This window comes from Rhinolophus ferrumequinum, chromosome 11 (genome assembly GCF_004115265.2).
Source record: "Rhinolophus ferrumequinum isolate MPI-CBG mRhiFer1 chromosome 11, mRhiFer1_v1.p, whole genome shotgun sequence".
NCBI lineage: Eukaryota > Metazoa > Chordata > Mammalia > Chiroptera > Rhinolophidae > Rhinolophus > Rhinolophus ferrumequinum.
Genome location: NC_046294.1, coordinates 70,429,696 through 70,442,485, shown reverse-complemented (window position 1 = coordinate 70,442,485; position 12,790 = coordinate 70,429,696). Strand labels below are relative to the sequence as shown.

Sequence of the window (12,790 nt, the reverse complement as noted above, 5' to 3'; positions counted from 1 at the left end):
TCTTCCCTGTTACTGCCAAAGCTGATTCTAATATTGCTTCCCCTAGATTATTATCTTTCAGTCTCTCCCATTTACCTCAGGACAAAAGTCCAATTTCATGAGATGGCCACAAAGGCTTTGGCATTTCTCATTGAGAGTTAAGGACTATGCTTCCTGCCCTTGAATCTGAGTAGGATTCATAACTGCTTTGACCAACTGATATGGCACAAGTGACGCTTTGCCAGTTTCTAGGTCTAGGCCCAGCTTCCACTTCTAGTCTCTTGGAGCACCCAGTCTTGGAACCTGAGCTGCTGTATAAGAAATTTAGCTCTCCTGCTGCAGCCAGTAAGTGGAGAAACTGAAACAACCAGGTGAGGTGAAAGTGGCCAGTTACTTGCTTTTCAGCCTTCTCCACCAATGTACCAGATATATGAGAGAAGATGCCTTGGATTCTGTATTTCAGCTCAGCTACCAGCTGAATGTTACCAAGTGACCTTTTGATACCATGTCAAAGAGGAGAATCAACCAGCTGAGTCTTTCCCATTTGGTAACTCATAGATTGTGAGCATTATAAAACGACTTTGGATTCAAGCCATCAAGTTTGGAGTGCTTGACTATACAGAAATAGATGGCCATAAAATAGTTTAAGTTTCTCATATCTTAACAGCAATCTCTTTCTTCATCACGTTCTTCTACTTTTGAAAAATGAATGGCCTTTATTAATTTTTTGAGCAGTTTTTTTTAAACAGAAAAAAAAATGAGCTAAAAGAACAGAGAGCTCCCGTATAACCCTTATCTCCCATCAATTTCTCTTATTTTAATACCTTGTATTAATGTGGCATATTCGTTACAATTGATGAGCCAATAACGATACAGTATTATTAATTAAATTTCATAGTTTACATTAGGGTTCACTTTATGTATTGTATAGTCCACAGGTTTTGACAAATGTATAATGACATGTATCACCATCACAGAAAAAGTTTTATTCTAAAAATCTCCTGTGATTCTCCTCCCTATGACCTTCCTATAATATTTTGCTGCAAAAATATTAATGTGTTTAATTATAGGGCTCTCCAGACCCTGTGGGGATGTTACATAATTACAGTAAAAGTGTCACATAATGTTACTAATATCTGAAAAAAAATAAGGGCTGAAAAACATCTAGTCCTAAATTTTTGGACACTGCATCGTAGCCCTTTATCGGCTTCCAAGGGATAGCATATCTCAGCTTAAAGTGCAAGACTGAGATCTGGAATCAAAAAAAGATAGGAAGATCCAACTCTCAGGAACAGAAAAGTCTTATTTGATCTCCCCACTCTAATTTATCCCTCTCATCCTCCGAATATAGTCATACTGAACTGCCCATGAAAACAATAGGACTTTTAGAACATACAGTGTTGGTATTGGCTCTTTCAGAACCTAAGCTGAGCTTGACATCAGGTAGAGCTGGGGAGAGTGAGGTCAGGCTTAGGGCATCATCCAGAAATAATTCTGTCACTGGAAAAAAAAACATTGCATCCCTAGGGTGTTTCCAAGACTCTAGTCTTTTTCTTCTCTTCCTACTTCCAGAAGCAAAGACATGCTGCTTGCTAGTCCATCATCCTCAAGGTTAATTCATTATTAGTCAAGAAAAATTCCTTGCTTTTATTTACTCCTATGGCACAGGCACGAGAAATGTAGATTCACTCCTTGTTGGCTGATCTATTAATCCAGCTCTTGAAACATTAAATCTGAAATTAATATCTGGGCAATCTCTAATTAGAGGAATCAGAATTATACATGAGAAGCATTATCACCTGAAAACCCAGTATTTTAAAAGGATCATTACAACATTCTTTAGAAGGTCATTTTAGCTTTTGAACTTCAGTTTTCTCTTCTGTAAACTGGTATGAATACTGCGTTTCCCCGAAAATAAGACTTAACCGGAAAATAAGACCTGGCATGATTTTTTAGGATGACATCCCCTGAACATAAGCCCTAATGAGTCTTTTGGAGCCAAACTTAATATAAGACCTAGTCTTATTTTTGGGGAAACACTAGTAATAATTATCCTTCAAATTGTTGCAAGGATTACATGAATTAATATATGCAAGACACTTGGAATAATTTCTGGCATATAGGAGTGATGATGAATCTCCTTTCTGACACCTTTCAAACTTGCTGGATTTGTCCTTAGCCTAAATTTACTTCTACTTTCTCCGTATCCCATGGGATGGCCCTCCATCGTTGCTATCTTGGTTACGACAAACAAGTCCTTCCTTTTGTCCAGCTGATCTTTCTCTGGCTCTGAGCTAATTTTCTCTTGCCTTATTTCAGTTGTTATTAGTTCAGTGCTTCTTGTATTTAAATACAATTACCTTGTCTTTTCCAGGGTGTCCTGGATTCAACTTTATTACTACAAATATTTCCATCTTGAATCTTATCTCTAATTATAGCACAAAGGTTTTTTTGTTTCTTTTTGTTTTTAAATAAATGACTTTATATCTGCCATGGCCCGGGCGACCAGGAGGGCTTGGCCTGAGGCGGATGGGTGAGGAGATTGAGAAAAGATGCGGAGACTGGAAAGCTGGGATTGGGAGGTCCACCGTCCACGGATGGCGGAGCAGTGGCGCAGTCTTTATTTCACACAGTGTTAGAACAGTTGTCTATACAAACAAGTATTAGCAAAACAAGCGGTATCAGTAGAACATTTTGTTTTGTGTATTGGCCAGTTTGTATGTCTGTGGCTGCATTAGTGGTATCTTGTTCTTCCTGGGAAGATTGCTGAGGCCAGGCTTCCCATGGGAAGGGCCTTGCAGGCTACAAGGCCCTTGTCAGCTCACAGCCTGCTCCCCACAATATCGTTAGTAAGAGGCTATCTTTTAATAATATTTTGGTGGCAAACGGACTTTTGTGAGGTCCCTGAAATCATATCTTACTGTACCAAGGGCTAAGGTTGGCATTGACTAGAAAACTGCACTGGGTTTGACCATTTAACTCAGAAGATTAGTCCCTACATAGATGTGCTGGTATTCTGTTCATAAGGTTTCATATATGTAATCACATGGGATGCTTACAACCTGTTAAGATAGATATTACTTAGCATCATCTCTATTTCTCAGATAAAGGAACTGAGGGCTGGGCAAACTAATCTGTCTAAACTAAGCCACTAAGCCACAGAATCTGGAGCTCCTTATTATGACTGCAAGTCCTGGGTCGTGCATCTCTTTCTCAATTCTTTCCAAAAAAGGATGAATATTGATAAATGTCATTTACCTAAAGCGTAAGGAAATTGTGTACAATGTACCTTGAAGTAAAGTTCCAAATACCTTCCAAATTACCATCCTAACTAATTAAAGTCTTTACAGGAGGAAGTTTTCCTTGTTGTTATTAAAATAATGGCCCCCACCCCAAGACAACAGAAAGCAAGTAGGTAAAACAGAGATCTGAGAGCTCCATTTGTCAATCCCAGTCTTTTGGTGAACGGTTTTCAGGCTGAGGGGAAAAAAGTTTTATTTTTCTTGAAGAACCATTTTTGGAACTTATACTATTGACTTTTCTCCTAGTCATAAACTCAGTCTAAGAAACATCTCATAAAACAGAATTTATGTATGTAGATATACTATGAAATCTTTCCATCTGTGCCTGTGCTCAGAAGCAAAGGTATCTTAAAATTGGTAACAAGAATTTACAGACCTCCTGCTCTGAGTAACTCCATCAGATGGTCTAGACCAACAGTGCATGGGTTGCTGGAATAAGGTAGCTGGCCAACGGAGCATTTCACTGGACACGCAGCTAATGCTTTCCCAAGGATGGCTCAAACAGATGTTTTTTTTCGGTTACTGTTTACAAATCTTTACTGAGGGACACTCAAAATTCCATTTCGGATGTAGCTTTGGAAACAGAGAAAGCAGGTTTTACCAATGTAGAGAGACTTGATGCAAATGTGCTATCTAAGTGAACTAATTGAAATATTTAAAACTCACATGTTATTTGGGATCACTCTGCTGTCGTTTTTGCTTACTAAGCTATTTCCCTACCTCAATTCTTAATTATTCGAGGACAGGTACTGTGTCTTATTCACAGATCTATTCACAGATTCTACCACAGAGCCTGGCATAGAGTGAATACCTAGGAAACACCTGTTGAATGGATATAGTCCAAAAGAACTACAGAATTTGATAAAGCTTCTTATTTTTATTTTATTATCAGAAGTGATTATAATATTACTTTTTTTGTACAGCAAACAATAAAAAGTAAGGGTCAGAGGAGGGTAAGGAAAGAGACAGAGCTGCTAATCCGAGGTATATACAGGATTCTGTTGGATCACAGAGAAGTACTGAACCTAGCTTAGGGGCAAAATGTGTGTGTGTGTGTGTGTGCGCGCACGCACATGTATGTGTTTTGCCTCATGGCAAAAGGAAGTGATACCTGAGATGAGTTTTGAAGTACATAGAATCATTCGCCAGGCAAAGAAGGCAGGAAGGTACTTTTCATGGTAGGGACAGCAAAAACAAAGAGGCACAGCACAGCACAGCGAGCGGGACCGCCCTCTATTACTTCCAGGCTTCCTTATGGTCTCTCTCCCCTCCTTCCCTTTTATATTATTTTCTAATCTATTCGTCTTACCTTAAAACATTTTGTATGTACTCTATCGCAAACATGTTTGCAATCTTCCTTATTTTTATAGGTTTTTTTTTATAGGAATTTTTATCATAATTCATAGTTTTAATCCTTTATTTGCTGTTACATTTTACTTTTTACTTTATGGGGCTTAGCTTTTAACAATAACCTTTTATGTCCTTTACTTTCATAGCTTTTGATCCACTAGTCCTGTTGACCTTTATCTTTAATTTCACCTGTTTTGTCTTATTATTTAAAAACTTGTAATCTCTTATCTTTATTTGCATTCATGTGCTCATTCTTAATTTCTACTTACTATTTTTTTCTTAGATCACTCTGTTTCAATCTTTCCTAACTTTTTAAGCAATCTTTATATTAAAAAAAAATATATATATATATATCGTTTCTCCTTCTTATCTCTATTGTCTTCCTTTTGTTTTGTTTGATTTCATAATAGCACCAGGAAATGTGGTCACAAGGCTTAAAGCAAGGACGTACCCATTTACAGGGGAGGCTGGCAGCTTTCTTGCTAGCTTTGATGACCCCTGTCTCAAACCCCCTTGCACTTTCTCTCACCTTACCTCCAGCCTCTATGCATCTTCTTCTTGGTATATCCAGATGTCTCACCTTTCAGCAAACACCACACTGAAGTCCAAGTCTCACTGATGTTCATCCACTGACTGTTTTGCTTGAAGTGATCATTTTTCCATGAACTAAAATATTCATGAATACTGTTCAGTTTACCATCTCTAAGTGCAAAATTCTCTCTCACTGGGCCAACAATAAAACTCTCATCTACTGTGGGCTGTAGTCTCACACTTGGGCTGGTATTAAAATGGGAAGCCCTACGTTCAATGGATGCTCTAAGGGACATGCTTTTTGGGCTCCAGAGCACAAATGGAGAAGGATACCCAGAGTGGAATACTGTTGTGCCATCCTAAGAGCTGCAGAATGAAGTCTTCCACCCTACTCCTCCTGAGTCCTGCATTTACTCAGTCTAATGTGTTGCCCCATTGTGTGTTGGGAGTTGGAGCAGAGAGAAATATGAAATAAAAGAGGAAATAAATGGACTCCTAGCTACATGAGTCTAATTTCCTATGTCTCTCCTAGATTTGCCATTTTTGCTTTTATAAAAGGCTTCTTTTTTTTGTAAATTCAATTTTCTTTGAATCCCTTGAGTCTTTAGAGGTTCCATATTGAAACTAAACAAAGTTCAAACTGTTATCAGTACTGCACACCAGAAATTCTGTCAATCTGGTCTGAAAACGTGGTCTATGGTTGGTTACTTATACAAATTCATATTAATTATATGATGCTCTTTATACTTGTCTACCAAGTCACATTAATAATACAATGCTGGTTTTATCCCCCTAGATGTATGGTTTTTCACACTTTAGCACTTATCAGAATCACCTGGAGGGCTTGTTAAAATACAAATTGCTGGGAGTTACTGCAAAGTTTCTATTCCAGCTGCTCTTCAGTGGGTCCTAAGAATTTGCATTTCTAACCAAGTCCCAGGTGATACCAACAAGGGCTCTGCTTAGTGTATATGTAATCAAAAGAGATCAAGAAGGATTGAATAGACAGTTGAGGTGAGCCTTTCCAATGGTTAGTCATGACTCCTTGACTAATTTCCAGAGGAGCCAGTTCTCAGAACCAGAGTAAAATGAGGGATCATATCCCATGAAGAAGAACCCTGCAACTCATGGCAAGTAGTATATAGTTGTAATTCTCCCAGCCTTTCCCACACAGACCAGTCATCTACTTAGGTAACTGTATACTGAGGAAAGGGAAATAGTTTGAGAACTGTTTGTTGGTGCTAAGACCTGGGGATTCAAATCATTCTCATGACATTCCTGTTAGAGTAGGGCACCATGTTTTGTTCCTTGTTTTAGCTAGATTTTAAACATATTGTCTCACAATTTTGTCTTTTATTTGTTGAGACCAGTAAATTTATATTTATTATGACTATATATTTGATCCATTTTTACCATTTTATTTTGTACTGTCTGTTTAGTTCTGCTTTTTTTCAGATTTTCTATTTTTTTTCCTTGCCTTTTTCTCGATCAGTCATTGTTTCTTTCTCATCCCATTTTTTTCCTGAACTATTTCAGAAGCAATAAATTCTATATAGTATTCCATCAGTTAGCCTAGGTATTATGCATATATTAAAACACCTATGTAATTTTACCTTCTTCCAAAGGGACCTAGAACATTTTAACTTGTCTTCCCTTCCAAAGTGTACATTTTTCCGTCTAGAATTTTAGTTCTATTTTTTTAAAGCCCATATCAATGTTCATTGAAATGTATCTACATTTTAAAAATTTTCTTTCTTCACCATTACTTTTCTATCTTAGACCTCCTTTCTAGAATTATTTTCTCTCTTTTGGAAGTACATATTTAAAAAGTTTCTTTAGACAGGGTCTGTTGGTAGTAAATTCTCACTTTTGTATTGAAATATTGGATTTTGAAACATATATTTGCTGGGTAGCCAATCCTGTATTTTTACTTAAGATGATAATGCGATATGAATATTATATAAGCTCCCAAGTAATTTCAAATGTGATCTAGTTACTGTTTAGTATTCTATTGTATGGATAAACTATAATTTATTTAAATCATCTCCAAATATTTATTATGTAGGGCATTTCCAACCTTTTACTATTATAATTAATACTGTTGCAAACATTCTTGTACATAAATCTTTGTCCTCATTTCTGAATGTTTCTTTAGGGAGTATAACTAAAAGTAGAATTTCTGGGTCAGAATATCTTAGAGTTATAAATTTAATTTAATTTTATTCCTCCCCCATCACACATCTGCAACTGAGGCTCTGGAATCACTATTTAAACGAAAAGTTTTACTTACATCAAAGTAAACTTGCACATGATTAAAAAAATCAAACAGTTTGGAAGGATTTAAAATGAGAAGAAACAGACTCCTTTTCTACACATGCCCCTTCTATGTCCATGGGAAGAGCTATTAATTTTTTTTTAGTTATAGTTCTGCTAATTACATCAATACTTCAAAATAGTTTGTGTGCTCGATTTCAGCACTATTTCATTTCTTTCCACTTAGTAAATGTAGAGTTTAGCACCTTCACACTTTTTTCCTTTTCTTCTTTTCCCGACCATTTCTCACTTTCTGCTTGTCATAAATCTACTTTTGAGATTAATAAGCTATACATTCTGTTTTGTAACCATAGCCAAAACATTCTGAGACAGGTTAGCTAGCATGTTGTTAGGTAAACAGGGAAGTCCCTGGTAGAATAAACAAAGACAGCCATATCTTGAAACTCCAGGTTCTGAAAGGACTCATTTGCTTCAGGGCAACAATGTAATTGTGCTCTGGGGATAAATGGGTTATTTCGTAAATCCCTTTAGGCTGGACAAACAGAGCAAATCTGATAGACAGAATCCATTAGAAGGCACCAGCTCTCTTCCCCAAACATACAAGAAAAAGTATAACAATAAGAGCCTTTTGCCTTAGCCAGTGTGCATCCCACTTTCGGGTACCTCCTCTCGTAAGAGAGCTGTACTTTCGCTTTAATAAAAACCTTTGCTCCTCTACCTCTCTTTCTGAGTTCACGTTCTCATTCTTCGAGTATGTGAACCCACGATCTCTGGGCACCAGACACCAGACTCCTGTAACAATTCCAGTACCAGATTCAAAATATTGAAAAGATTTACATGGTTTTTGATAAGACAGGTGGATTGTAATGGTGGCACTAAATCTTCTATTTTGAGATTTGGATCTCTGGTTTAATTTGATTTAAGTGTAACTTAGGTTGGGACTTTTTGAAAGCTGTCTTCTCTTCGCTTCCTTTCCAGCAAATGTTAACGATTCAGCTTCCTAGTATACCTTTACTATGCTATGCAGTTTTAATGGTTCTGTTTACTTCAGCCATGCAGGACCCTGTAACATGAGAGAGGTTTTGTATCTGTATTGGATCCACTCCTGGCTCCAACTTAAATCTACACAACATATGCAAAGGTTGCGAAAACCAGTTTAACAGCTTCCCCCATCCCAATGGACAGAGCTGAACTCAATAGAAAATTCCACTACAGGCCGAAGCAATTTACATCCTGGTTAGAAAATATAAAACTTGAAAGAAACAAAGACTCCACTCAGTAGTTTGCAGTAGTTTCCAGCAGACTCTGACCAGCCAACCCTACTCTTACTTTAATAAATCTCCTTCGGTATTTCTATCTGCCTCGTGAATTCTTTCATGACCTGTGAGCAAGCAGCCACAACAATTTCAACTGTGTAAATGTTGCTCTCTACAGAGGTAAGATGTGTGCTATGATTATACTGCTTTCTCTTGGTTTTCTGCCTCTTTCACTGTGCCTTTCTTTTCGGTTTTGTTGCCTTTATCCTATCTCTAAATACTGGGGTAACCCAGAGTTTGTTCCTCCTTAGGCAACTCCATCTGGTACAATAGATTTAATCCTGTTCAAATGCTAACGAATCCCAAGTTTATCACCCATGCTTTAGACTGGACAATTTGACATGTTGGATTTTCACTAGTATTTCCAACTCAATGTATCCTAATGCAGTTTTTTTATTTTATTCTGTAACTATTCCTCACCCTCTTTCCCTCTTCAGTCAATGGTGTCACTCTCCACTTAGTTGATCAAGACAAAATCTAGTAATTATCTTTGATGTCTCCTTTTTCCTCATCTATGTGTACATATCTATCACACCAACAAAATATACACTGTCCATCTCTCTCTCTTTCCACTACTACCACTATCGTATTACCTGGACTACTGCAATAGCCTTTGAACTAGTAGAGGCTTTTAAAATCCAATTTCCATGTAGTAGAGTTTTCTTTTTAAAATATAAATCAGATCAGGTAACATTATTGAATTAAGACCTCTACTGGCTTTTTAGGCTAATACCCAAACTCCTTATGATGGCACAAAATCTTCCCTCCCTGCCTGCCTCTCTGAGCTTATCTCTTGCTACCTTCCCTAAGCTATATTTCCTTTTAGAATATTATTCTAAACAAATGTTAATTGAAAAATCACAAGAAAAGTACTTGAGATATTACTTCTAGAAAGGCAAAGGGAATTGTGATAATTCCTAATTGTGAAAATAAGGAATTGTGAACAGGAAACTAGTTAACTCAACCATTTACTTCAATCTATTTACCCATTATTACTTGCTATATTAAGTTTCTCTAAAGGTGAATTGGGCAGAACTTTAGGGAGTTCGCCATTTGATATGGAAGACAGACATTTAAAAGGTTTATAGAATATTGTAAAAATTGCTAGAACTGGGTGTGAACTTCTAAAAAGATAAATAAAATATTTTTTTCTGTTTATTAGTTTCAAAGAAAACTGGGGAAAAAAGAAAAAGGGGGAAATCAGCATAAATATTTTGAGCAATTTACTCCTAATGCTATCCATGAGATTTCCTGTTAGAAGGAAAATTTGAGGTGGGCTCTGAAGCATAGGTAGGAGTTTATCATCAATACAAGAAAGAGAATAATCCTATTTTATGGAGGAGACAGCAGGTGTCAGTGGTATCAAGGTGAAGAAATGGGAATATTTTTAGAGTACTTAAGCTCTTGGTAATGCTGAACTACCAAGTTCTATTCCTTAAATAACTGGCTAGATAGCAAAGTCATGAATGGAAGAAGGAAGGCAAGAGGAAAAGGAGGTTTGGCAGGAAAAATAGTTTTCAATATATAGAGTTTGAGGTAGCTGAGTGCCAGACATACATGTTTGGAGATGTGCAATAGATGCAAATATGGGTCCAGCGCTTAAGAGAGAGTTCTTAATTGGAGAAACAGATTTGTGAAATTTCAACATATTTTAATGTGATGCTGTTATTCAAAATGGGAATATAATCACCTTACATAAAAATGGTTTTCTAATGTATAAGTACTTTGAAAAAGTTATTCTTTAATTTTTTCGACCTCATTATCTTTTAATTTATGGAGACACACAGAGAGCGCGAGCGTGAGCACGAGCGAACTATTGAGGTAGATCATAGATTTTCCTTTGTTGGACAGTCATGCCTTTGGTTAAGGGGGTTCTGAAATAACTCAAATACCCTTCCAATTTCTTCTCAGAAGTTACCTTTCCCCTTAGAATTTTATTCTAAAACCAGATAATCACAGGAGGAACATTTTTTAGTCTCACTATAAATGCTAAATCACTATAAAAGTGATTAGAAAATGTAGTGGAGCACTTGAACTTCCATTGGACCTGGATTCCTTAAAAAAAAAAAATCACTGAAATTATCGCACTAGGGAACGCAAGGACATCAAGTATCCTTCAAAGGCTTCCAATTACACCTAGAATCAAATTAAAAACTTCTTGCTACCTCTCCACAATCCTACATGATCTAAATCCTACTTATTATTTTTTTTATCCTGTCTCCTGCCATGTTTTTCATAGCTCACAACGCTATTTTTCCTCCTCAAATATACCAAGCTTGGTCCTGCTTCAGAGCCTTTGTATTTTCAGTTCCCCTTGTTGGAATGCTTTCCCTGGACTTTTTACAATGGCCTACATCTTTATCATCTCAGCTCTAACGTCACCTCTTCACAGCCCTCTCCTTCACCTCATATCTAAAGCATTTTGCTCTCACACAGCACTCTAGTTTACTACACTTGCTTTCCAAGTATGAAGACTGTTCCCTGGTTAATACTCAGTAAATATTTGCAGACTTATTGAATGGATAAACAAATAAATGAATCAAAGGGATGCTAGCTTACCTGAAAAAATCCAGGTAGACCTTGAGCGTGTCTTGTGATCAGAGGCCAGCTAGACATGGTTCGAAGGAACTCGTGCAACGACAAAGAATTTAGAACACAACCCTCTCTCTTTATCTACACACGTTGAGATCACAGAGTTGCTTAAGGAAATGAATGAAAGCTAAGGCAATCAAAGAAAACACCAGTACAGCTTATAAGCAGCCTTTGCTGAGTACCCACCCGTACCTGCATCCATGTTGATCACGTCACCTGCAGTGCATTATCTCATTTACCCCCTCACACCACCAGGTGAGACAGGGACTATTAACCCTACTTTGCATATGTAAAAATTAGGTTTAAGGAGATTCAGTAATCTGCCAAATGCTACCCATTTCTAATTGAAGTAGAACTGGGAATTCAACTCAGGTTTACTCTAGAGCTTTAATTCCTATCACTAGTCTGCATTTCATTTATTGAAAACACCTAAGACAGAAATTGTACTAATTAGGCTTATGGAAATCAAATGCTTTCTAGTTCGGCCTTTTAGAAAATCAGTTTTGCATCACTTTTATGGTCTGAGCCTTTGGCTCCTGAGGTCTAACATGGATATGATTTTTTTAAAGAACACAAAACTGCTTCCTGGATAGTTGGCCAGTCAAAAAGTACACCCATCGTCCCATTAGGGTGCCAGCAAACTCATCTTGCTTAAATCTCTTCTGAATATCCCTACAAACCAGGATGCAGGTATTGTAGTGGAAGAGACCTGGGTACTGAACTCTGCTTACCCAGTAATTCTGACTGCCTGCTCTGGGCACTGGTTACAACTGGCCCTTTGCTGCAGGCTTAGAGAACGCTTCACATAGTGTTGTATGGGTTTCCACAGCTTTCTTTCACCTAATAGACTGTGAGCTCTGTGATGAATCTGACATTTTAGACTTAGAAACAACCACAGAAGGTGATAGACAAGGCTTTTAACCAGGATTCCAGGTGTGAGTTTTCTGTGTTGTAAAGTGAGAAAATTAGATAAGACCTTTAGATTCTTCTAAGACCCAGAATCCTTCTAAGTTAATAATTTCACATAATTTTGTTGGGTAAGAAAACATGGATTTGAAAAGTTATGGGAGTTGGATTTTTGTGATATTTAACATAAGGGTCAATAGTTTCTCTCATTTTACTTTTGATGGTGAGCCTGCAGCTGACACATGCAATGTGGAAGGACTGCTGCTATGTATTGTAGGTTAACGAAGAATATCAGTTTTGATGAACCTGGACTAAGACCAGGCTGTACTGGTTACAATTTTAAGTCTTTGGGCAAGATATTTAATGTCTTTAACCCTTAGATTCCTTATCAACAAAGTATGAATAATGATTTACTTAGCACATAAATGTGTTCTTAATATATTTTATTTCCCTTTTCTTCTTCTAAATTGACACCTTCCCCACACTCCCACTGCCCCCCAAATTGCTGTTTAGTTAGTACCGAGCATGATAGAAACCATG

The 12,790-nt window shown here is 37.2% G+C and overlaps 1 pseudogene; it reads left to right on the top strand.

Moving 5' to 3' along the window:
• Positions 1–200: 200 nt before the first annotated feature.
• The window catches only part of LOC117029772 (60S ribosomal protein L36-like), a 29,131-nt pseudogene continuing 16,541 nt past the window's right edge, over positions 201–12,790 (top strand).